Below are 26,639 nucleotides of genomic sequence, written 5' to 3' on the forward strand. Positions count from 1 at the left end.
TTCTAGATATACGGATGCATGAATTTTGGAAATCTTCCAGCGAAAGTGGTGTTTATAGCTGGTAGATGCAGTTTAAAGGTTTTTTAAGTAGTTTACAATAGTTAGGAGAAGAAGTCACTTCACAGTCAGAACCATAACTCCGAGCAGAAACAGACCGCGAACCGATAGGATCCCACATTCAACATACAAAGCAACAGTTGGATATTTGATGGGTTTTTACATTTAAATGCTTTTGATAAGAACTAAAAGACCAGTACAGAGAGTGCAAAATGCATGCGCTCGATTTTGTTTTCGTATACTCCCGCGAAGTCATATATCCCCGTTTTATAATGAGGCTAAAATGCTAAACATGTCGTCGCTAAGGTATTCCCATTTAGCTAATTCTTGGAGTTATAAAAAACAAAAATCCTTGTTACCTCCACGAACGTGTTATATGCACGAAAAGAGCACGCACCTGCAGGTTTCCACTCTGCATTCCAAAACATAGAACTTCGACTTATAAAGGCAGTTTCAATACTTCGTTCTTCACAATCCGTTTATACTTTCAAAAATAAACTTAGAGGGCACATTTTAATACTGCAAAATACGCCTGGAGAAATTTTATTTGTATAACGCACCGAGAAACATAAAATACATGAAGACAGAGTGAGGTAATTGAAAACGCTGCAGGCATACGGCAATTTTATTTTTCTAAACTAATTAAGTTATTGTTATACTTATTTTAATGCGCATCCACAATTTTTTATTTTCTTTTTAAATTTATTTCTTATTTTATTTTTAAATCGGCCACTTCGAAAAAGGTCCACTGAAAACTAGCGCTGTGGCTCCGCCGTAGTAGTTGCTGAGTTGGGCCATTTTCAGCGCAATACACTTTAAACATAAAATCATAATATTGTGTTTGTAACATGTGTTTATGCTAAATAAATTTATTTTCTTTTTTTCTTCCTTATATATTCATTTTTTATTTATACATTATTGTTAGGTATACGAGACGAATTGTAGGAAACGCGTACCGTATAATTGCTCGGTGCCCTTTCTTGCACACCAATTCCGTCTATTGTGGCCTTTAATCAGGCAGGAGACGAAGGACGTACATCCTATTGTTTTGTAATCTGAGCGTACAGCAATTTATTTATCTTTTTTTTTATAGGGGTTACATGCCGCCGCCAAGTGAAGGCGCGCCGACGAATCCGCCGCCTGGGGAGACCCAGCCACCGCCGCCGCCGCCAACAAACCCAGCGTAGCTAATAAATTATAAGAAACACGGTATGTAAAAAGGTTCTTCATATTTTTGTACTTGATATGGATAATAGTACTGCCGTCCTTATCATAAGCAACATAATCTATGTTTTTAGCGAAATTGAGTTATTAACATATCTGGAATCAGGGAAACGAGGTCTACAGCCAATAAGTGGTTTTTTTGTATATCTTATTTAGTTTCAGTTCTATTGTTAAGCAAAAACCGCGTAATTGACGTTCTTCAAAAAAAAAAAAAACACTTTTGTGTCAATACCTCGTAAGTTACTAAAACGCAAATGCGTTGTTTATGACAAACCAAGTAGTTGATATATTATTTATAAAAAGAAGGTGTTGGATTTTGGGTTGTTTTTATAAAAAAGTTACATACCTCTGACACCGAACTGTATTATCTTTTGAATCAATGTTCGCTTTTGTTCTTCTTAGTCGTTATCTTCATTGCTGATGGTTCCCGAATGGTTTTCGAGACTTATGGACGATTTTCTTCCATCTGGTTTGGTCTTCGGCTTCTCTCAAGGCAGTTGTTATAGGGCGGTCACTTGGTCACTACTAGGTGTTCGACTGCGGAATCTCCTTCCCTCCACCTTACCCACCACAACCAGTTTGTCTGGTTGTCGGCGAGCAATATGACCAAAATACTGTAGATTCTCTGATAGCATATTGTGGAAGGTCTGTCTGCGGTATGAAGTTCTAGCGGTCCACGATACGGAGCATCCTTCTCGAACATCACATCTCGAAAGCGTTTATTTTTTTTGCGTTTCGTCCACGACTTTGAGCCATATAGGAAAATTGAGAAAACCAATGACCGGCCTCGTCTGGATTTGGTAACGTTGGAGACTTTTCTGCTATGCCAGATGCGATGCCAGATGCCAGACTTAGGCCATTTGAATCCGTCTCTTGATCTCTCGTTCACTTCCGCCCTGGTTGGTAAGTAAAGATCCAAGGTATACAAAATCGCTCGTTCACGTTTACTGTTCTAGAAAACGTTTCAAGTTCTTACTTTCAGCTTTTCTTTTCCGATCTCTTCATTCATTTCCTTATGACATCCAATTATTATTATTCTAAATTTTCCTCTAATATATATAAGTAAAGTACTTGGAACACATATTTTTCAATGCTCTAATATCTCTATCGTGCTTTATAACTTATTGCCTTCAAAATTTCCCCGCCCCACTAACATAAATAACCTTTTAAAGTATACCTCTCATATTTTTCCTTTATGTAAGTTTATCCAGTTCAATAATATATTGAATGTTGGATTAGTCGAAGAATCACGAAAGTAGCATTGAAGCATTGGAAACAATAAGGACGTTCCGCACACAAAGCTCGTACATGTAAAACCTATCTTGTGACAAAAACTAATTTCGATCTCCCTTCTAGATGGCGTAACTTTCATTCATTTAAAAGATGGCGCTCGGCCTTGTTGCATGGATTATAAATGTGCGTTTGAATTTCGGACACGTTACCACTTGCAGTTTGTAAAAACTTATTTTAATGTAAAAAAATGTCTGAAACAAGCGACTTCATCCTCAACATTCATCTAGGAGGTCAGTGAGACCTGCTGAAGATGATTCTGTTTATTCATTACAATCCAGCGAATGTAATGAATTATTAAAAATGAGTCTAATTTTTTATCAATGTAACTTTTAAATAAGACTAGATTCACAATTTATTTCCTTGAAAACCAATAATAAAACGAACGCCCCATTAATTTACCGGTTTGGTGCAACAAAGGTGGATAACACAAGGAAATTTTTTTTTTTTCAAAAGTTTCTAATAAAATTGTTTTAAAATAAGAATAACACCTGAATCTTTTAGATAAATTATAGAACAAACAAAATAATATAGTATATAAGTGTCATACTATAAATATTAAAAAGATATTATAACATTTAAACTTTATTTTCAATTTTCTAGTATCTCACTTTTACGTGCCCCCCAACGCGAGCGAAATGTTAGAGGTATCGAAATGTCCGCCTGACGCAGACTTGTTGAACAACCAACTTTTTTTGTTTCTATGAAATATATTCGTCTTTGCAGTTGTTTGTCGGAAATTAATAAAGTCTCTCAACTCATTATTATTATTTATGACAGTTCAAAACCAGCAGCCAAAATAGTGGCGAACCTTTTTGTCGCAGCTGTATAGTAATCGAGATCGAGTGAAAAACAACACTTGCCTATTTCTAAAATTAATGCGTGTTAAATATCGCATTGGCTGAATACTCCGTCAAATAGGACACGAGGAAGTTTCTTTCGAGTGTGACATACTTTGTCACATTTAATTATTCATTCATTCAATAGAACTCCTTCGAAAGAGTTCGTTCGGGAAAGTAATGCCACCGCACCGTACCTATTTCTGCTGTCAAGCAGTAATGTGTGTATTACTGGGTTCCAGTTTTGACAACTTTGTCTCAGAGTGACGGATGCAGCGGGAGTGCCCCTCAAGTCTTTCTATTTAAAACACTGAGTAGCACGAGAGATGTTGTTTCGCTTAGCACCAGACGCACGACTTGTTGATCTCGTCTATTGTATTGTAACTGGGACGTAGCTCGGATTGCGTAGCGAGAGGTACTTTTATGAATTTAAAGTGGAATAATCTTCAAAACATGGTTTATTGTACTTTTTTTATATGCTTATAGTGTTGGGTTACATTTCGATATCTATCAAGATGTTCCATTCTTTTCTTACTTCCTTTTTTATAACACATTATAATTACAAAACTATTCATTCAGCCAGAGATTCTACTCATAGAGTAGAGCCTAGACTACAGTACTATATTACTATATTATTTTTGCTAGAATAGCTAATTAAATATATTAAAGCCGGACTTGTGTAGCACTACGTCTATACGACCATATTTTTTTTTTGTAATTGAGACTATATTAATCAGATCAGAACTGTGTATCTGATGTTGTTTAATATTTATAGTTAAAATCCCAAAAAACTGGGATTTGCAAGGATTTTAACCTAAAATGTGCGATTTTTGTGATCCCCTAATTAAATTACTAATGACTAATTAAATCTCGAAAGAAGAGGTCTATAGCTCTCTAACAATTACTTTGACTAAATTCCATAGAAGCGTGTTAATAGCCATTGCCGAGGCGAAGAACAAATAAATGTGAATGAACATTTAGTATACCTCGCTCGTCGGGTGCAGATACACGCCTAATATTCTTATGTAAATTACAACTTACTCTAGTCTCAATGTTGCTTAATTCTAAATTACTTGTAGAGCACAAGGCGAACAGAATTTAAAAACTTTAGGATGTTCTTGTCTCCATTGTTATAACAATCGATTGTTATTACTTCGTCGTCTGACGGTCGGTGTTTTAGTTCAGTTTTTCACGACTGTTTTAAAATATTTGCGTTCCGTTTTCAAACTCAATTTTAAAACTTAAACTTAATTAAAATCAAAATTGAATTTTACAGTTTTAGTTGATATTTAAGTCATATCAGTCATATATCATCATAGTCAGTACCATTTGACTGATGAGCTGCCAGGGATGGATGCCTTGTTTCGTCTCTATTTCTGGTTATACAGTCAATGCCATAGGATACCTGACCCTCTAACCGGCTATTCAAAATAAAATTAATAAAGACATTTATTTCTCCACAAAACATAAGGAACACAATACTTAAAAAACGAATAGAAAAAAACAATTGAGTGATGTGGACAAAAAGGTTAAAGACTCAGCATTGCTGATTTTCAGTCTTCACCTGTAGTTGTACGCTTGCTGCACCAAGCAAATGGGCGGAGGATTTGGTTCTGTGTGACGAAGGGTGTTAAACAAATTTAACCTTTACCTTGTAAGCCGTAAAATTCATTTCGATATCACTTCTGTAAGAGTTTAGAATAGAATCTTCAATGAAGACTACTAAAATCCCAACAACAAGGCACTTATATTCCAGAAAAAATTACAAATAGTTTGTTCTTTCTTTTTTTTTATTTATAAATTATAAGTGCGCATTTGACCTCCATCTCACCTGCTGGAAAGTGACGATGAAGCATACACACCTAAATAATGCCTACTCACTCTCGCCTTGAAAAGGCCCAAGTTATAACATTCAGGGAACATGTCTGCAGGCAGGTAATTCCACTACATAGCCGTTCGCCATATAAATGTGGAAGCGTAACGCTTCGTAAAGATTCGCATCTTTGGAATATCCACAACGTAGAGGTGAAACCCAAGCGCTAGTCCCCCGGTGATGAAAAGGGGAAGGCGGAATTAATTTGTGCTATTCTCTCGCACACTCTCCGTGATATATCCTGTAGAATACTGATAAGCAGGCCACTTTGCGACGGTGTTCAAGGCTTTGCAGCTTCGCCTCCACTAATTCTGAGTCACCTATAAGCCTCTTCACACGCTTGTCAATTGAATCCACGCATATCAAAATATAGTGTTTACAAATAGTTAATGTTACAGTCATAGTAATTGCGTTCTTTTCTTAGGTGCAACCAAAAAGTGACAGTTCGAGAGAAGATGCGTTCGAGTACAATAATTACTTGGTACTTGGTCCAACGGGCTGGTGTCAATTAATGTTGCGAAACAAATGACTGTTACACTTCCTTAATGCATCATTAATGAATGACACTTTAAAAAAATTTTTAATTAAAAAAAATTACATTATATAACATATACTTTCAACCAAAAAGCGGTAATTCTTTTGCACTTTTCTATTGAATGCGTAAGAATGCTCTCAGACGCGTAAGGTCAGATATCTTAGGGCACAGATTGTACAGATAATTTTTTATATGCCAATGAGTTAGCGCAACATCATGAAATTTCTAACGACTACATTACTAATACTAAAATAGGTACAAGTAAACAATAAAGCATATAGCTAAATTATTATAGCTCCGTTTTTTGCGCGTGTGTGCTTTTGACGTAAACGCACTGGATCGTGACCAAGAGGCGCGGCTAAAACGCGTACGCGCAGCCACACAGTACGCGGTACTTTATAACGAAATTTTACATTGTAGTATAAACTCAAATCAAAGTTATTTGCGCAACTTGTGTTGTAAACTGCACTGACTGTAAACATTATGATTTATCTCAGATTCCCATCCCGAAATACGTCGATTGTATAACACGTTATCGACTTGCAAACTCGATTACAACATGATTTTACGGGTTGTATGTTTTTCTAAAACGTATAGGAATTGGTGAAAGCTTTTATTACTAGAACGCTGTAAAATAAAATACAGGTAGACAGGTAGTAGTTATTTACCTTGAATTAAACTTTTTTCATGATATCATATTTTGTTTTATAATAACCATAACAGTTGCCGTGCCACTCAGAGCTTTAAATCGCAAAGATCTGAGGAGCACTGACACTGCGCCTGTTACCCTGAGACATAAGTTAACGAGTTTAATTTCACCAGCGATGCCACGATCACCAGTAATGCTCATATCACTGCTTGGCGGCAGAAATAAGTCTGCCGTCCACTAACTACAACGCGGCTATGTGACAAATGATCAAGTATCCGTTTTATATAGAACCTACCCTACCGATACATAGCTGAAATGTCATTCAACAATTCAAATTTTCTAAAACTGTGTTATGGTTTTAGTTAGCAGACGGCAGAAATAAGGTAAAGTAAACTCTTTCACAAAGGGCTTTACTCCTACTTACTGCTTCTAGATTCGTGTGATACATGTTTCACAATCCTGGCCCATTGCTACATTGTTCGTGTTAGACCTATGTCGGTACTCTATGTTCGTTTTCAGTTAGGAAAGCCACCCCGAAAACGTAGATCATTCTTCCAACAAAACCAACTCAATACAACAAGGTCTATTCTAGACCTATTTGTCGAACGAGGCTACTTTATTGTTTTTTTAAAATTTCCGAATTTAGAAAGTACTTTAATGTTCCAAATTATTTCATTCGTAAATTAAATAATAATGAATACAAAAGTGCCTTTGAAAGCTTTTATGACTACTTGATAATAAAATCGTGTTATTTTTTCTTTTCGTGAACATCAGCTTGTTAACTCTTTGTGCCTACGCTCTAGAGATTGTTACGCATTGAACTTTCCCAGAAATTGCCTTTCTTTAACGGATCGGTCGACCAAATAATGGCTACTCAGTATCTAAGTGTAATAGAAAGTAATCTTACTGCTGACAATTGAAACTGGGCTCTGAATTGGTTTTTTTTTAAATAGAAGTTAGTGTAATCAGATCTGATTGTATAAAAGAGATTGATTCTATAAATTCCGCAACATAGCAATTCGTAATAGAATGAAAAAAACTTGCCAAATTCAAATTCAAAATATCTTTATTTCATTGTCATTTGTGAGGCAGATTGCCCTTGGAATAATGAGTCAGAAACTCTTGGACTTGCTCTTTGTAAAGAGAGAGAGAGAGAGAGAGAGTAAAGAGATATTTATGATCAATGTGAACACATTTATCATTTACATATTTTTAATTAGAAGAATTTGAAAAACTAAACTGGTCTCTCGCATAGGTGTTATCATTGGGCAGGAGCTTTATAATAAACCTTTTGTATTAAATTTTTGTTTGACGATTCTTCTCATAAATTGGAAAATTTCAATATCAACAAGAATTTTGAAAGGCTTTGTTTTTGTTCCTCCATAAACATTATATCAAAATTCGTATTCTTAAGTGTCGATACAATATCAAATGGCTTTGGTTGATTGCGCATAACATTGCAATAGTTGAATACTTATATATATTTCACTTTGGAATAAATATATAGTAAAATTCAGGATATACACTGATTATCGTGAAAACGATAGAAAAAAAACACAAACTTACCTCGAAATTTTACAAGAAAACCGCTGCATTCAATAGGTACTTTAAATGATATTTTTTATATCAACTGAACTAAATAAAAACACATATACAGTTTTGGAATGGCTTTAATTCCGTTTGTAAAAAATAAAATCTGAAATAAAACCAGAGTCCCTGGCGCTCGACCCAAGCATAATGAACAGTATTACTACGAGAAAAATTGTAATTCCAGCTGAAGTGATATCGAGTCTGGACATAAATTACAAATGTTAATTTCCTGATACTTGTCTCTCTGAGAACCTTTGTCTTTTTGCCATCAGCTTTTAACTAGAAAACACTTAAGTTTAATTCATCGTGGACTTTCTCTGGTGGGTGTTAGATTAGCAACAGACGAGCTTAATGCAGTTTGCGGTTGCTGTGCGTTTTCATTGCACTTGGATACAAAAAAATGACGGACGACGATTTTTATAGCAATGGATGTTTTTAACAAACAGTGACAATGCAATTGCACCTGCAATTTTTCTGATCATCACGTGCTTTAACTGTGAAGAAATCTTCAAGTCGGAAAAGGTTCACAAAAGTCTTCGAAGACGTCTGGAAGTCGCAACCCGCATTAGTGTAGTGGTGTTGAGCAATGCCATTTACTTCAATGAGACCCGTGCCAAACGTCAGGACGTATGTGGAGTGATGGCAAATGTCAACGACTTTGTCTAATGAAATGTTTTCATGAATTATATCGTGTAAACTAGAAGCAGTTAGAACAAGATTTTGTAAAATTTTCAGGCTCTTTCTTGAGACTTGACTACGGCTACTTAGACGACGTCGGTGACCTACTGGTTTGCACCGTAGAGGCTGGAAAAGAGGTTCCGAGTTTATTTCTGGTAGTATAAATATGGAAAACGAGCTTGTCTAAATTGGTTCTGGTCTGCGTGTTTTGGGTAGTGTCCCGGAGTGAATTCTGTTATTGTGGTACTCATTGTGATTGTTTGGTACATTATAATTATTACTAACCAAACTAATTTTAACTTTAATACTTCGTCTCTTTCGTCATTAAAAAAAAGGACGTCGAAAGCTTTCTTTGTGATATCAAGTGAGGGAACCAACAAGTCTTGCGCCTGGTGGTAGCCGACACGCCTACCCTTAACACTTGCAGGTCACGCAGTGTTTTAAATAGCAAAGATTTTAAACCCTGATACATAAAGTTGACAACTCCCATGCGCCTGTAATTTGACTAGCACCCTGAACCTTCAAAATCGAATCGCAGTAATTCTCGCATTACTGCTTGGTGCCAGAAATAGGTAACAGTACTTCTATACTGCGACAAAGTGGTCAAAAATTATAAAGTACTCTATAATTTTAAACTGTTTGCCTTGGCATTACGAGTTAATTTAGAAAATGTCAAAAGTACATTGCTCTAAACACAAATTTCATCTCCTGTCCTTTTCTTACTGCTAACGTAAGAAACAGATAGCTTCAATTAAGATTATGTTGTGTTCGCCCGTATCGACGCCATTAACGTAGCATAAAGTGGTTTGGATTAAAAATTTGTTATTTTCCTTACTATAGATTTGTAACATATGTTAGGAGGAAGCTACTTAGCAACTATTTACAAAAACCACAAATAAAATTATGTATTATTCGCTTGTTTACTAATGATGCACACATACGTTTTCCTTCCTACATTTTTTGCATCAAGCTAATTTTATGTCCAATTTTGCATCGCTTAAGCTTCTAGAATGGTTGCCTTTTTTGGGTCTTTTGGTTTCTTTTTGATTTTCGCCTTAATCAGTCCCTAACAACTTACCCACTTAGTTCCGCCTTAAAATCTATTTCATCATTCTTCTTACGTTCATCCTCTCTACATATCCGAACTACCTAAGCATCCCTTTTTCTGTCACTACCAAATTTTCCACGTCGCAACATCTCTCTTATCACACTGTTTCGCAATTTGTCAGTCACTTCAGCAAAACCCAAATTAGAGCAATATTTTTCTTAAGACGTATTTGGTCCAGTATTGTTTCAATAGTTACGTGTGGTGGGTAGAACCAAACCAAGGTGCGGTTTGGTGGAGGATATAATTTATTCATTTAGCATTCTGTTACAGTCTTCGAGAATAGTGTTATTTTCGTGTAGTCTATTCATAGATTGTGTTCAATTTGTTTAAAATAATCAATTATCAGGTATTGCCACCGCTATATCTATCCAAAGCCCTTATTTTCACTGAATTAATTCTAATTTTGTGCTTCGTCTGCCATTCCCTAAATTTACTACCATTTTGGTGTAATTGTGAATTACGTCATTACGAAGATTTACTATATCGATATTGCACCAGCTTATATGATATATCATCATCATCTGATCTTGAATCAGCGTCATGTCATGACGCATATACTCGTGATATTATTGCGCTGATTTCGATAATATAATGGGTGTGGTATTAACGATGTTATATCTCGGATATTATATAACTTCTTTGAGTACCTCGCTAGCTGGTGTCAACTCTGCAAAAGAAAACTTTCTTTTGACGAAATTGTGCTTCTCTTCTCTTAGGTCTATATTTCCGACATTTTAGAAATTCCCTTTGCAATAAGCTGCTCCCTTCTAGCAAAGTGAGTCTTCCATGTTTTACAATATCGTCGCCTTACTGTCTCAAACTCTCAAGTCTTAAACCACAAAGTTACTGAAATGCAAAAAATGTATTGTATAAACAAATTTTGCAGGCTGATTCCACATCACATTTCCTTCATATTTCATTATCATATTTTATTTCATTCACACACTGGCTTTTACCTATTCCTAAAGTAACGCATCCAAATTGATAAGAAGATCTCCTGAATAATCACTCTTTGTAAGATACGAGTTTGACAAAGTAAGGCATCGATATGGAACTCATTGAAATGTTAAGCGCATTATTTAATACTTAACCTAATAATAGAAATAAAGTTTATTTTGCTCCATAAGAAACATATTACAGCTAGGACCAGTTGACACGCTGAATTTCAATAAGCACAATTTTGTAGGATACGGAAGTCTAAACTAAGCTTAATATGCCTTTGCGTCAGTGCCTCCAAGTTCCGACTTCTCAGACATACAAGTATAATAAATTATTACACAAGATATTAGCAATATTATTATGATCCACGAACATTGAGTGTTCGTCTAATTGAAAGTTGTAATGTCACTTAATAATTATGTAGACATATAGACATAAGAATTACTTTTTTGATTCCCTGATTTATTAGTTCCGGCAACGGGCACGTACCTTCAATGCGCGGGCGCAGCATGCACCGGGGTCGACGGCCGCGTGACTCACGCGCCGGCCCATTCCATGCCTATTACGGAGACACTAATTCCGACTACGCCGACACTTAGGGAAGGAAATAGCTTCAACCATTGGCTGATTACTTATTAGTAGTCAATTTTCCATGCTAAAAAAAATCGCTTTTAATTATCACAAGTTTAACAAACGGCTTTTGCATGTCTCGGTAACAGGCGTTATTACACGGGGAGGAAGTAACAAATAATTGTATGATCCTGAAGATGGAGGATCCATTCTATCGCTTCGTTGTTTATATAATTACAAACTCGACAAATTCTCAATTCTGCTGTAGTAACTTTTATCTATTATCCCAGATATGTTTAAAGACCGGTGTTGCCAGAGCCCTTGAACAAACATTTTCTTTACCTGAAAAGTGACATTTTCGTTTTTTAATCAAAAAGTCTTATCGCATTGACGATATCAAGTCCTCAAAAAACCTAAACTGTACTAATTCGTAGATTTAATTTTGTTTGTGTCGTAGTTGCTTTATTTTCTAATTTGGGTGCGTTCGTAAAATTATTTACAATTTACAATAAGAAATATTGTTGAATTTAAAAATACACAACATTCTCAAGATTTACGAAACTTTAGAAACAAAAATTACTAACTTATTATGCAAACACAGTTTGAAAGTTACGAAGAATGTAAGAAATGTAACCATCTGGCAACACTGTTAAAGACACGGTACTAAATTCACATTCTATTAGATTACCTATTTTTATAATATTATTATTTATTTATTCAATATGCTACAATTACAAAGACACAAGTCACATTTACTTAAAATAACATTATCAGTACATATAAAGATATCGCGACTGCTATCCAATTACCATTGTACGCAGCTTTTGCAAAGAAAAAAACATATAATTACACACAGCTGATTAAAATAATATGAAATAAGGGAATTAATGGATGAATTATGTATTAATAATATTGTCAAATAATCAAAATAACATGAAAAAATACGAAAATGTTAAAAATTAAGTAAATGTAAAACCATTTATTAAAAAAAGAACGAAAAGAAATTACAAAAGTTGAAGATATCTCTTAAAATAGTTTAAACTTTGTAAAAATATGTCAAAATCTATACCAGTTCACAGATATCATTATAGAAGCGGCACATCCTGTACAGTGGATTATTTTGTGATACATTGTTGTTTGATGGTGGTATAGTGTATACTCGAGGACGACGCATATATCGAGTAGGAACGCTAAAATGCAGCCCATCCAGCAACCCCATACCTAGAGTCCCATTAGCAACCCTATGAAGCATATATTATATTCTCACACTTAGATTCCAATTGGGGTAGGCAGAGACTATCGATGGACAATCCTCTCTTGCCTCACTTACATTCATCAATCTTTTCGTATAGGCCCTCTTATCCTTCTCACTACGCACCCCAGCCTTTTTAAGAACACTCTGAATTTGGTCTGAGAATGTTCTTCGTAGCCATCCTCTTCCTACGATGCCTTCCATCGTTTCATAATATACCTAGTGGCGGAATGTATAATGTACTATGTACGGTGTACGAATGTAGAGTAGAATGCCCTTTCATATGATACCCAAGTCAACTTAATCGCTCCAGTTTTAAATCCCGGCCTTGTTGTAAATATACATGATTTGGATCCCAAAAAGTTGTTTCATTTCTTATGTGTAACAATCGCGAAAACCTAAAGAACTGAATATTAATAATTGTTGAACATTCTCAATTCTGCTGTTTAAGTTTTATGTATTGTTCAATATATATATATTTAAAGACACGATACTAAATATTCTATTAGGTTATCTAATTTTATGCCTGGGTTCGATAATAGAGGCTGGCTACTGCTCTCATTCCGCTGTTGAGCCAATAAATATATATTCGGGGAAATCATGTATTACAAGGACAATAAGTTTAACAAAAAGAAAAATAATATTAACAACATTCATTTGTTTCCAGGAACTCTTGAACACGAGTGACTTTGGAAAGCCGCTTGAAGAAACGCGATTGTTCTGTATCGCCACCACGTTGCAGATTGAGATCAAAACGTCTCTACGATTACAAGTACACATGTGCGAATGCACGATTTTTTACTCTGCAGTGTGTTACTGTAATACATAACGGAGTAGTCTGCTTTATAGTAAAAATTAATAAGTAATAAATATCTTTATAAACGTGTCGCTAAACAAGAAGTTACCACAATTATTATCGAATTGGACAGAAAAAGTTTTAAGTAATACCATGATAGCGAAAAACACGTTGAGCGTTTCTTTTACGCAAAACCCGCCAGCGCGAAACGCACACCGGCTTAATACGATTCCGTATCGATAAGTATGGTGTGTCCCTGTGTGGTGTATCCCTTAGATAAAATACACACAAGCTACCCTACTCAGCAATATCAAGAAGAACTTGACAAAATGTTCATATTTGACTAGGTTACTTTTGGGTCATTTTCAAATTAGTGTCATCTACCTAATTTCGGTGGCAATTTTTATTATTTAACCCCCTAAGATCCCGCGTACATCAAAACCCATAATATGTGAACTGATTCTGACCCAGACTATATTATTCCTATGATCACGTAAACGCCCAGTATATCTTAGCTATAATGGAAAATATGGCATTCGGGTTTAGTGCTATATATTCTGTATTTAGAAAAAAAAATCGGAATGTGTTTTTCATACAATTCGTACATAATTAGTACATTTGGCGTTTAACGCTTTGCCCATTGTAGTTTTGTGTGTTAGGAGGTTGGTATTCCAGAATATTATCATGAAGTATTATTTAATATTCGAGTATAGTATCTTGAAATATTATTTAATACTTTACGATATTATACTCGAATACTTAAATAATAAAAATTTCCACCGAAAGTAGTCTGCCTATTTTTAGATTTTTTATAAATTAGCACTAACTTGAAAACGACTTTTTTATATCTTAAAGTGGTATTGTATAATTGTAGTATAATTTTACTTTGCAGGCGACGAATAATAAACCTATAAACACCATGTCAACAACATTTATAAGTATAAAAACCTCAAACTTCATAAAATCAGGATTATTTCTTCCGGAACCACTTTATAGTGATCCTGGAGGAAATATCTGTCAGAACTACTCATCTGCAAAAATGGGCTATTAAAAAAACAGTAAACTAAAATTCATTCAAAACAAAGTGTGCTTGTTTTACTCATAGACGACACTACTAAGAAGTTTTCGACAACAATTGAGATAATATATGGGCAATTTTCGTGTTTGTTTTCTCAATCCAATTTCGATGGCAATTTTAAATAATAATTTTATATTATTTTTAATAATTTTATATATTTATATTATTATTATATTATGATTTAAACAATCCAGAATATTATCATGGAGTATTATTTAATATTCGAGTGTGGTATTCTGAAACATTATTTAATATTTTACGATAATATACTCGAAATTAAAAAACTGCCACCAAAATTATGTAGAGAATCACTTATAGGGAGATGCTCAGTTACTTTTTAGCAAAATGGTTCTTAATGTATACGGACTTAAATTTGACGTCCCATATAAATATTCCCTTTTCTAACTCTTGATTTTTAACTATTTTATTTTACAACATTGTTTTGTATGACTATGTACGTGGGATCATACACCATATACATGTGTGTCGTTTATATGACAACGTACATAAGTCCACAGCGTGCATACATTGGCTTACGCCTCGCATGTTACACATAATGTATAATTAAACAATGCACACATATTGTGGCTTTCGAAAAATGTAAACGTCGGCTCCTTGTACACAACGGCACTATATTTAAAAAAATAAATTTTGCAAAATATGAAATGCTTAAAAATTATTTATTAATATGTCCTACAAATTTTCCAGAACTTGATAAGTAACCAAACTAAAATTAGTTTATTATATTATGCAACATTTTAATTAGCTTAGGAAGACAAAAGGTTAATTTTCATGTTGGTTACCTCTACCTGCCTTCGGTGGCAATTTCTACTGTTTAAATATTTTAGAATATTATCTTAAAGTATTATTAAATATTCGAGTGCAGAGATCTGAATTATTATTCGTATTTCACGGTAATTTACTCGAATACTTAAATAATGAAAATTGTCACTGAAATTAGGTAGAGATTGACCTGAAAATTATTCAACAACAAAAAGTTAATTTAGATTTATGATAATAAATCTGTCTAATTCTAAGTAGTTATACAATGGAGGCAAGTCTACCTGAGCCCTGAACATAGTCGCGCAGAGCGCGGGAGCGGCCGGAAATTGCTCGTATCGCAAATTGCTTCCTCTCCTGCGCTGCGTGGACCGCAGACTCTTACTGAACAAGCATCATATTTTTTCTAGTTACATAATCTCTATATATGAGATTTATATAGAAAAATAATACAGAATATCGTAGATGTCATCGAGGAAAACAAAGACTGAAAACAGGAAAATACTTGTTCATATAGGTATGTATGGAAGCAATTGGTATTCAATGCACAGTCAACTCTACATTTTTTTTTATGTCGCTATATAAACGAAAAACCATTGCCATGCGATTCATATATCGTCGGTGGTTTATAGAAAGGGCGAAAGCACCATTTCGAAATCTTTTTTAAGGGAATGCTCCGTAAATATTTTAAAACAGTCGTTAAAACCTAAAACTTGCTCCCCTGAAATATTTTTCGAAATGGCGCCTTTCACACTTTCAACAAAACACTGACGATATTTGTTGGACTCTACCTGTCAACATGCGCGTGCATGGCAATTGATTTTGCAATCTGTTGACAATTACTTGATATAATAAAGCCACACGTGTTTTTATCACACCAAAATCATAAAAATAGTACAAACTACATGAAACAAATTGTGTGTATGTGAAAATTTATGACTCTTCTTTTAAAGCAAAAAAGATAATCGACTAATTTCGTTCGTAGAATATTTAAATTTGCAGATGTGGTCTTATTTCACCAAGAATGCGGCATTTTAAGGTCACCTACATATTGGCCAAGTAACCGCAAAAGTATTGAGATGAATCTAGAGTACAACTATTGTAGGAAGTATTATGCTGCGCAACAAAAACGATTCCCTTGCATTCACACATAATGGTAATAAAACTTACTATTGGTTGCTAACCCATTAAAATATAACGATAGTAGGTTAAGTACGTTTACTAGCGACGTAAGTAACTTGGAAAATTACTCTATGTGATGCGGTTAGATACTAGAATGTCGATAGCATGATATCCTTATCAATTTTTGATATTAACCGGTCGTTATCACATGGTCTCTTTCCTTTCGCGAATTTTCCACAATGTTATCGTTCTTTAGAGTCATATCAAGAAAATGGACACGTACCTATGGGATATTTTGCCTGCTCTTCTTAGTGATATTGCTCGAGCGACAAAGTGACAGGTAAGTCGGACATTTTTTTTGGTTAGCACTGGTTTATCTAAGTTTTATCACGTTTTGTGCTAATCACATTGCGTTATCGTGTTGTAGCTCATACATACTGTGATGTAAGATTTGGACACGTTGAAATATTTTCTAAATAATAAGTGGTATTAACACAAGACATAATTTCATTGTGTATAATTAGTTACGTTTCAATATAATTAACATGGATATAATTATTAACTAACTTAATTAATATAATGCAAGAATAATATCAAATGTCTTTATATCATAAATTAATTACATGTATTGAGCGTTGTTTCGACCAAAAATATTTGTTATATCAAATTAACTAGACTCTTGTGCAGACGTATGCCTGTTCCCAGTATATAGGTACACAGAACTATTTTAACGCTGACCAGTAACAGTTTTCATATTAACTTAATCTGAGACCACATTTTCAAACATTTAGTGTGTTTTATTCCAAATTTACTTTAGTAGAAATGCACACACCATTCGCGTGTCACTACACGCACGAACCCTTAGATAATCAGCCGAAATAACGCGGAAAAATGCGCCAAAATGCGAGCTCACAAATAAAAAGCCCAAGGTCTTGCGTCCATTATGATGATGACACTGACATTGGCCGGACGACAGACACGAAAATAAGTGCTGACCATGGAACGGGACAAGGCCTCCAGATTATAAATATTTCGTTAGTTGGTAGATGAAAACACCTTAAAATATGTAGTTTGGTAAGTTAGGAATTACTATGCCGTGAAAAGTTTATGAAAAACGACTAATAGAGCGCACGCTGATACAGGTTGTTCGATATACTTGCTAAGAGTCTTGGGTCCATAATGCCGCTACTACGTCTTTCTGAATACTTCTCGTTTATGGTCAAACTTTGACCAGGTAATCAGCGCAAATAGTGGTTTAAATGACAATACTGTCTAAAATCTGACAGATAATTCGTCGAAACAGTTGTTTAAACGCCAAAACGGTCAAACAGTCTCACAAATAATTTGTTGAAACAGTTGTGTAAACGGCAATACCTTCAAAAGTCACTTCAGACAGCTATTAATGACGACAACAACAACGCACACACTCATAGCCCCGCACTTGGGAAACCTTATATCGCGGGTGCCATGGACACACTATATATAGACAACCACAAATTACACCCCAACTCACGAGAGAAATAAATGTAGGCCATACAAATATTTCTCCCGGTCCGGGAAACGAACCTGGGACCTCTGCGTGGCAGTGCAGCATGGTAACCGTTCCGTCCCGGGGGTAGTTAAAGATAATTGGTTGAAATAATAGTTTTAATGCCAAAAGTGTCAAAAGTCTCACAGGTAGTCGTTGAATCAATAATGTAAACGGCAACACTGTCAAAAATCTGACAGATAACGATAGTGTTGCCGTTGTAACGGTTGTTTTAACGGCAACACTATCGGAAGTCTGACAGATAATTCGTTGAAACATGTGTTTCTTCCTTTTTTTTTTCATCCTCTAAGGTTTCAATGGCAAAATTGCTAACAGTCGGACAGATGATTGCTTGAAGCAGTCAAATGTTCGACACGTAAATGTAAGTAAATCAGGGACGTAATATTCGTACAATAGTGTATGAAATCAATGTAAGTAGTAAGTAGTTTTTCTACTTAAGCGGTCATCCTGCAGCTCGTTACAAGCGGCGCTGGGCATTTATTACTATTATCATTGTTACTTCATTTAATGCATTAATATAATTTATTTATCACGCCATGAATAAATAGTAAAGAAAAAGTTATTTCATATAAATGTGGATCCTGTTAGTATAGATTTTTCTTTTTTAACATCTGATGACCTAAAACCGTTCCAAAGTGACTGCCTGGAGATTGCTGCCGATACTGAATAGAAATTCGAGAACGAGGTCTTTTCCCTGCAACGGGGCACTATGGTTTAATAAAACAATATTATATTACTCTAATAACAACTAAAATGCATTATCTCTTCCTACAAAATTTTAAAGTATGTTACAAGTATATGACCGAAGTATATAATAAGCACACACCCGCTTTATTCACGTTCGGTCGGTTTCCATATCGATCCTGACTACAAGATATTATTAGCGTTGAGACCTTGTTGGTCCTTATTACTATATCAGTTTAGGTAAATAGACATCAAAGGAAATTGCTCGTCGTCGGTAGCCAAATTAATTAAGAGCGGTAAACTTCATGATGGTAAACTACACGCCTGTTCATAACAGTTGCAGTGACAGTCGGAGCTTTAAATCGCAAAGATCTGAGGGGTACTGCCTCTGCGCCCGCCATCCTGAGACATAAGTTGACAAGTCCCATGTGCCTGTAATTTCACCAGCACCCTTCAAAACCGGAACACAGTAATGCTGACATTACTGCTTATCGGCACAAAGAGGTAAGGTGGCAGTACTACCCTGGACGAACTCTTTTACAAGGAGCTCTACTGCTACTAAAGTAAGTATATTAAAAGTGTACAGAAAAAATTTTAACCATTTTCAGTTGGTGACCACTAGCTATTATAAAAAATTTGGTTTCTAGTTTCCGTCCGATTGTTCACGCTCTATTTATATTTATGAAATCGATAGATTTTTAAATAATTTATTCAGACGTTACTTTGCGGAAGTCCATATTTCTTCGGCCTTGCACCGAACAATCAACAACCCCTGAGGATGCTACGTAGAGAGAAACACGTGTCGGATATATTTTTGGTGATAGTGTTTGTGAATATAGTTTGGTAATTATCACGTTAGTTTTCTCTATCTAATGTCGGTGGCGTTTTTATTACTTAAATATTCTAGACTATTATCATGAAGTATTATTTAATGTTCGAGTATACTAACATAAAATAGTATTAAATATTTAGGATAGTGTACTCAAATGCTTAAATAATGAAAATTGCCACCGAAATTAGGTACAGAAAAGTGACCTAGTTGCACTTGTGGTATTGATGTTATAAATTTTCTTTTTCATATATCAATTTAAAAATAACTTTATGAAAAAATATTCAACTCTATTTTCCTCGATTTAACCTTCACTGGTTTCGCGGAGTAGCAAATCGATTTACTTCCATTTTCATTCGATTGATTTTTTGCGAAATTGAAATTATTTTGTACTGAACAAGCCAAGTTTATTTGTATATTAGTCCATACACCATCTGAAGTAACTACTTCGTACACATAATTCGAGCGACTCAAAGGGCTATCATCGAAGAATAACTTTTCCCCTGTATTACAAATTCAAATTTTTTAACTTATTTTTAACTTAAGAAAATGACTTTTCACCTCACTAGCTCTGAAAGGCTTTCTTTCTCATTAGAAAAAAAAATGGCGACCTCTTGAAGTTTTACGCAAGTACAGTTTTTGTAAAGATTATTTTAATTTTAAGTATATTATGAAGAAAAACGAAGACAGAAATAGTGATGAAGAAAGTTAGAACTACATTCCTTATTTTAACCCAAATTACAAAAGACTTTATCCTAAACATTCCAATGATTACAAATTCAAAGTTTTTGTTCAAAGTGATAGAAGATAATGTGATCTATGTGATAGTGAAAACATAAATATTGATTCCCGCCGCTTAAGACTATTTAAAAAACCCAAATAAGTGAACTAAGTTATTTAGGAGAAAGTGAAAACATAATGTATTAGAACCACAATAATTATAACATAATTACACGAAGACATGGCTTAAAGGACTAGTATCCAAGCCAAAACTCTTAATAAAAAAATAAAAATTTCTTATTTTAAATCTACTCGCAAAAGCGTTTTTTGCACGCTAGGGTGGAAAAGGTTTTTGGAATTCGAACTTGACGATGGACTGAGGTGCACCTAACTTTTTCTTTCGGTGAAAAAAAAAGATAATGACACGTTCAACTACGCAATTATTTATTTATGTAACATAAATCCGTTGGTATATTTTATTCTTATTATTGTTGACATTAAATTGACTAATTGTGTTTATTAAATTATTTTAATTCATCGAAGAACGAAAATAATTTCAATAGGTAATCACCTAGTCACATTAAATTTTAAGAACAATCAAAAATAAAAATGAGGTTCAAATTCAGAACGCAACGAAGGTAAACTTTTTCTTTTGATTAAAAAAGCTGATGTTTTGAATAGTTCAACTATTCTTCTTTCATTTACCATCATTACCTCGCTATAGTGAGGTGAAAAGTTGTGTGTTTTGCTCGGCAGCAAAGTAGTTTTGCATCTAATTACCATTAGTATACCAATTTCGTAATTACATAATACAGTAGATTTTGATCAATCAAACATTGTTTTAGCTTAAGGCATTTAATATTGAGATCAAAATTACATGGAACTAATGAGAATGAATACGACATGTTAAGGTTACAATTGTTCCACGTGGAATAGGGTACATTAAACTACTGGGAATAAACGGAAAATTCAAGGTGACTCGTATTATGTAGCCGAGTGTGTATAGAGTCATAAGTTTTAATAATAACTTATGTGGTTCGTCGTCAGTAACCCAATTCAAACCGCCTTCACTGTCTTGTCAAAGAAAAGATTGCGTTTTTTATCGTGGAATGGAAGAGTTGAATCTATTCTTATCAATAGAATACAATTTCAAATAATAAAATGTTCATACAATCGATCAAATGCTGTAAATAAGACAACACATTTTCAAACGTCATTTTCACATGTCTTGATTTTATAGATAGCGGAGTGTTTTTGTAGTTTGTCCAAGAGTCCAGAAACATTTTCGCTAACTTAAGATGGGTCATAGGCGCAGTAAACTTCCAAGCATCTTCTATGCACTGACTTTTCCTTTTTAAAAAGACTACAAATTTACAATACGTACCCCATACTAGCTGGAGAGCTCCTTGTGACAGAGTTCGTCCAGGGAAGTAAGCTACCTTATCAATTTCTGCCGCTAAGCAGAAATGTTAGCATTCCTGCGTTTCTATTTTGAAGGGTAAGGGTGCTGGTGAAATTGATGAGACTTATCAACCTATGTCTCAGGGTGACGGGCGCAGTGTTAGTGCCCCTCAGATTTTGTGTTTTAAAGCTCTGAGTGGCACTGCAACTGTTATGGACAGGCGTGCCGCTTACCGTCAGGCGCACTTGTTCATCCCGTCACTTGGTTATTTTTTTTTAATTATCTAGTGCGTGAGGCCGTAAAGTCGATCCTATAGGACATCATTATTTTTGTTTCTCAAAATTCAGAGTAAATGATAATATTTGAATATATAAATATTAGACAACATTACATACGTTGCTCTGATTAAAAAATCTGCCAAAAGAAGTAGCTTAAGGACTTGTGTTATGGAAATCGGAAACAAAGAAAATAAAGAGACAATATACATAGGAAAGTTAGTTTTTCTACACTAATACGGCCGGAGATCGAACCCGGGACCGCAGGGATGCCGACACCATGAAAACTGGTGTGCAAGCTCGACCACGGAAGTCGTCGAATGAATGAATGATATTTATTTGCTTGATCATATTTATCTGGCGACTCATTAAACGGCCGTTTATTATCTGTAATAAAAATTCGACTAAAGAAATCCAAGCCTAGGCCTCACGATCGGAAGCGAATAGTTTTTTTTTTATAATATCAGTGACGGGACGAACAAGTCGTGCGCCTGGTGGTAAGCTACACGCCTGTCCATAACAGTTAGAGTACCACTCAGAGCCTTAAATCATAAAGATGACAAGTCCCATGTGCCTGTAATTTCACCAGCACCCTTACCCTTCTAAACGGGAACGCAGTAATGCTAACATTACTGCTTGGCGGTAGAAATAGGTAAGGTGGACTGCCACCTTATCTTCAACTCTTTCACAGGGAGCTCTACTGCTTCTAAATGGACAAAAAACATTCGTCTATAGGCGGGACTTACATAAATGGTATAAAGTATTACGTACTCACTAGGACAGTAATGTGTGCCTAGAGAGTACGTAGCTATTAAAAACATTAACAACAGTGAGTCACAAGCATTATTATTATGACGGAATTAATGGTAATCGCTCGCTCGTCAACGCAACTGAGAGGACTGTGTATCCTATTAAGGCCCAGCCATTGTTCCTTATTACAATTTAGCAGTAGGAGTACGATACGATTGTAGTTGTTTCAACATTGCAATGTAAATACCTTCTATATATCAAAAGCAAATAATATGATAATAAGTATTATATTATGGGCCCACCTAAATTAGGTAAACTACATGGTGAAGTTTACCTTAACAATTCAGATAAGCATTTATAGATAAAAACACACTTTAATATTTTTGAATGACATGTGTGAGTGTTCTCTTTCTCTCTCGCTCTATCTCAAAATTTTAGGGTATCTACCGCTATCGTCTAACTACCTGTATATTATACAGGGTGTAATCGTTGTGTCCAGGTGATTATTCTGCAAATATAAGCGATATAAAAAACCTTTAAACTGGTATCGAAAGTACCAGAAAATAAGTAGAAAAGTGGTATCTTATAGAGTGAAATGACATCAGAACTGTTTTCAAATAACACTAGTAATATCCAACATTGTAATGTCAAACGCTATTTAATATGACATTCTTAGAGGGGCTTTAATTGACCTGTTTAAGAGGTACCAAGTGTACAGACTGCTTTTTTTTTAGATACCCAGTGATGAGACTAAAGTCGAATTAAAACTTACGTTGTAGCGGGACTCGAACCGCTCGACCCTCAGGGTGTATTTGGCTTTTAGCATGATGTACTCCACTGTCTCATCAGACTTCGTGGAGTAATGTAGTCGCGACAGATACAGTAGCGTCGTCGGTGTTGCCGAACGGAGCAAAAAATTCGATCCTGTCGGTGCTGTGCCACACAAATTACGGCTGGTGGGCTTCCTCTTCCTCTTCACCATCTTTGTGAAGCCGTTCTCGTCGCATTGATCCGTCTGCCTCTGTGGTTTTGCAACTTCGGAGACAGGCACACGGGGATTACTTTTACTCTTAGCCGATTGCCGTCTCTCGAGTTTCCAAGTGGCGGGTCGGCTGGTAAAAGCGGCTACAGCAGCGTATGCACGTGCAGGGGCTGACATGCATACGCGTGACGTTTCCGCCGGGACGGAGGCGCGGGCAGCAAGACGCGGCGCAAAGAATAATTTAATTGTTAAAAACTATAAACTCCTCTTCCAAGCCTCTACGAATGTCATAAATGTATGGGAGCATTTGACGTTAAAATTTTGAATATTTCTTGCTTTATTTTTAAAAAGTTATTGATGTCGTTTTATTCATTAAATAACGTACTTTCGATATCAGTTCAAATATTTTTGATATCAGTTATATTTATGGAATAATCACCGGTACAGTTAACGATTACACCTGGATTAGGGATACACATTACGATTCGACTTATAGGATGATCTAGTGATTTTTTGTATCAATTCATTTCAATGCGATTTTTAAGTAAATCGATTCAACTTTAAGGTGAATCGAATCGTCTGGATTGTATTCACAATTTCAACTAAACAATCTCTTTCTGAACCCCTTTTTCTATATGCAAAAAAAGCATTTTGGCAACATGGCACTGTACTTAACAGTAAGTCTACAATATTTGACGATTGTCGCTACTTCTGTACCATTTGAACGTCTTTTCTCACTGACTGTATCACTCTAAATGAAAATCGTAACCGAATGAAGCCAAAAAGCCTGAAAAAATTTTTTCCGAATTAATTTTTAAACGATCTGTGGATTGATTCATAGGCACGTGATCCAAACAATCGATTGAAAGCAAATACTCGTACATCCCTAACCTGAATAAATCACTTAACTAACAATCTCTATTAAGAATTGATCGTTACATCTAAGGTTACCACTAAGATGCCGTGTTCATACTCGTTGGTACTGCTCCCTAAAGAATGCTACGGTGTGTAAATTCACATTAACAATTATTAAGGTATTATGACAAATCGATTAGGTAGATAATATCGAATGACAGTTTTTTATCACAAACAGGCCGCATTGTCGAAGTCAAAAACACGGCATCATTGAATTTCATCGGAATGTGGATGTTATTGTCCATTAGTTCCAATGAAATGATGAATGGACATAATGTTTGTATTAATTTTATTTCGCTGAACTCTCCTGTCGTGCTTCGCTGCAATGGGCTACGCACATAATGTTGATAGTTCGTGATAACAATCACATCACCTTTGTATTATAGCTTTCTTTATTAAGCTGCCACATACGAATTACATGTACCTACAATAAGGCCTGCTGTCCAAAAATCCAAGTTAAACTGCTCGTAAATGCATTCTAAATACGTGTACAATAATGACCTGCAAACTTATGTAAAGCATTCCGAGCCCCTCTCTTCATCCCAGCACCTGTAAATCGCTATAAAATTTCGAAAATTAGCCCTCATCACAAAAATTATGTATATTTTATTATTATACTACTTAAATAAATACATATATGAATACCATTATACTACGTATTAAACATTACATGTTATTAATTATTTATTTTTACAATTTAATGGCTACTTCGCTAAATTGGGATGTATCGGTTAATAACGCCTATTATTAACCGCCTTTTATTAGACTAGACGGTATTACGTGCCTATATGCTTTATTATGAGTGACTTGATTGCTGTTCATTATTAACTTAGTTTAAATTTTTTAAAGTATTAACCTAATTTGTTTGACTGTATATTATATAATTTATATTATATCCACTAAAATGTACACAATATGGCAAAGTTTAAAGCCATATTGGCATTTAGGTATTGGGTAGATAGCCTTACCTAAAACTAGCAAAAGAAAAAATCACCAAGACATGGCTGCATGGTTTTTTTTATGAGATCAAGTGACAGGACGAACAAGTCACCCACCTGGTGGTAAGTGAAACGCCTGACCATGACAGTTGCAGTGTCACCAAGTGTTTTAAATCACGAAGATCTGAGGGGCACTGCCACTGCGCCCGTTACCTTGAGACATAAGTTGACAAGTCCCATGTGCCTGTAATTACATTCCTATCCTTCATAATCGGAATGCAGTAATGCTGACATTACTGCAGTACTTTTCAGGACGAACTCTTTCACAAGAAGCTCTACTGCTACTATAGGAGTTCTACTGCTACTACTATTATGGTGTTAATTCTTTGCTTTTGTCTTAACAGAAAGAATTTAAAAAACAACAGCAACCAAACTAACACTATAAAAAAGCAGTGCGGTAGGTATGCGTACGGATTTTTTTAGGTCTTGGTAGATGACGTGGAACAGCGAGATCTATTTCATCAATGAGTTTACAGCAATCTTTTGGATAATTAAATAATTGCCTTATGAAAGACTATTTAAGGCTTTGAATTTCAAAGAATGAAGCAGATGAACGTCAGTCGTATATGTCTGGAGCAAGCAAAGTGAAGTATACATAATATATACGTAAAACAGGTAATTATAATAATAAACGGCGTTGTGTGCTTTATAAATGCTATACTAAAATGCTGAGATTGCACAGCTTAAGCGGAATTCCAGTCAGTACTTACGAGTGTTTTAAAAAATGTTGTAATAATAAGTTTATTTACTTACACAATGTTTACTACTACGATATTCACGGTTGACTGATAGAGAATGCCTTATGGCATTAAGTCCGCCATTCGTACTACTTTGTGTGCAATAAAGTTTAAACAAATATTGATTACGTTTTTGTGAAATTTCTCTAATAGTTTATTATAATTATTAATACAAAGATCGAACATTTAGAAAAATTCCGTCGACCAGGCCGATATGCTGAAGACGCTGATTCGGATCCAGCCGAATCGACAGATTATTTGTTAATGTTCGATCTCTGTATTAAGAATTTAAAAAAATGTTGTTTGTTGTCAATTATGTTTTATAATGAATCATGATTAATTCTATGTAAAAGTTCGTCATTTAAAAGCTTGAGATATTCAAGATCATGTTTCCAACCTACTTAACTGAGACAGAGAT

At 35.0% G+C, this 26,639-nt stretch overlaps 1 protein-coding gene across 2 annotated transcripts in view; it reads left to right on the plus strand.

Annotated features, from left to right (window-relative positions):
* LOC113230295 overlaps nt 1–14,371 on the plus strand; it is a 72,144-nt gene extending 57,773 nt beyond the window's left edge. For both annotated transcript variants that reach the window (XR_003310479.1, XR_003310478.1), the window contains exons 3-4: nt 1,151–1,266; nt 13,272–14,371. The gene's annotated coding sequence lies outside the window, so the exon portion shown is untranslated. The remainder of the gene's footprint in view (nt 1–1,150; nt 1,267–13,271) is intronic.
* Nucleotides 14,372–26,639: the final 12,268 nt, after the last annotated feature.

Source organism: Hyposmocoma kahamanoa, unplaced genomic scaffold (genome assembly GCF_003589595.1).
Source record: "Hyposmocoma kahamanoa isolate Upper Pololo Valley unplaced genomic scaffold, ASM358959v1 63, whole genome shotgun sequence".
Lineage (NCBI taxonomy): Eukaryota > Metazoa > Arthropoda > Insecta > Lepidoptera > Cosmopterigidae > Hyposmocoma > Hyposmocoma kahamanoa.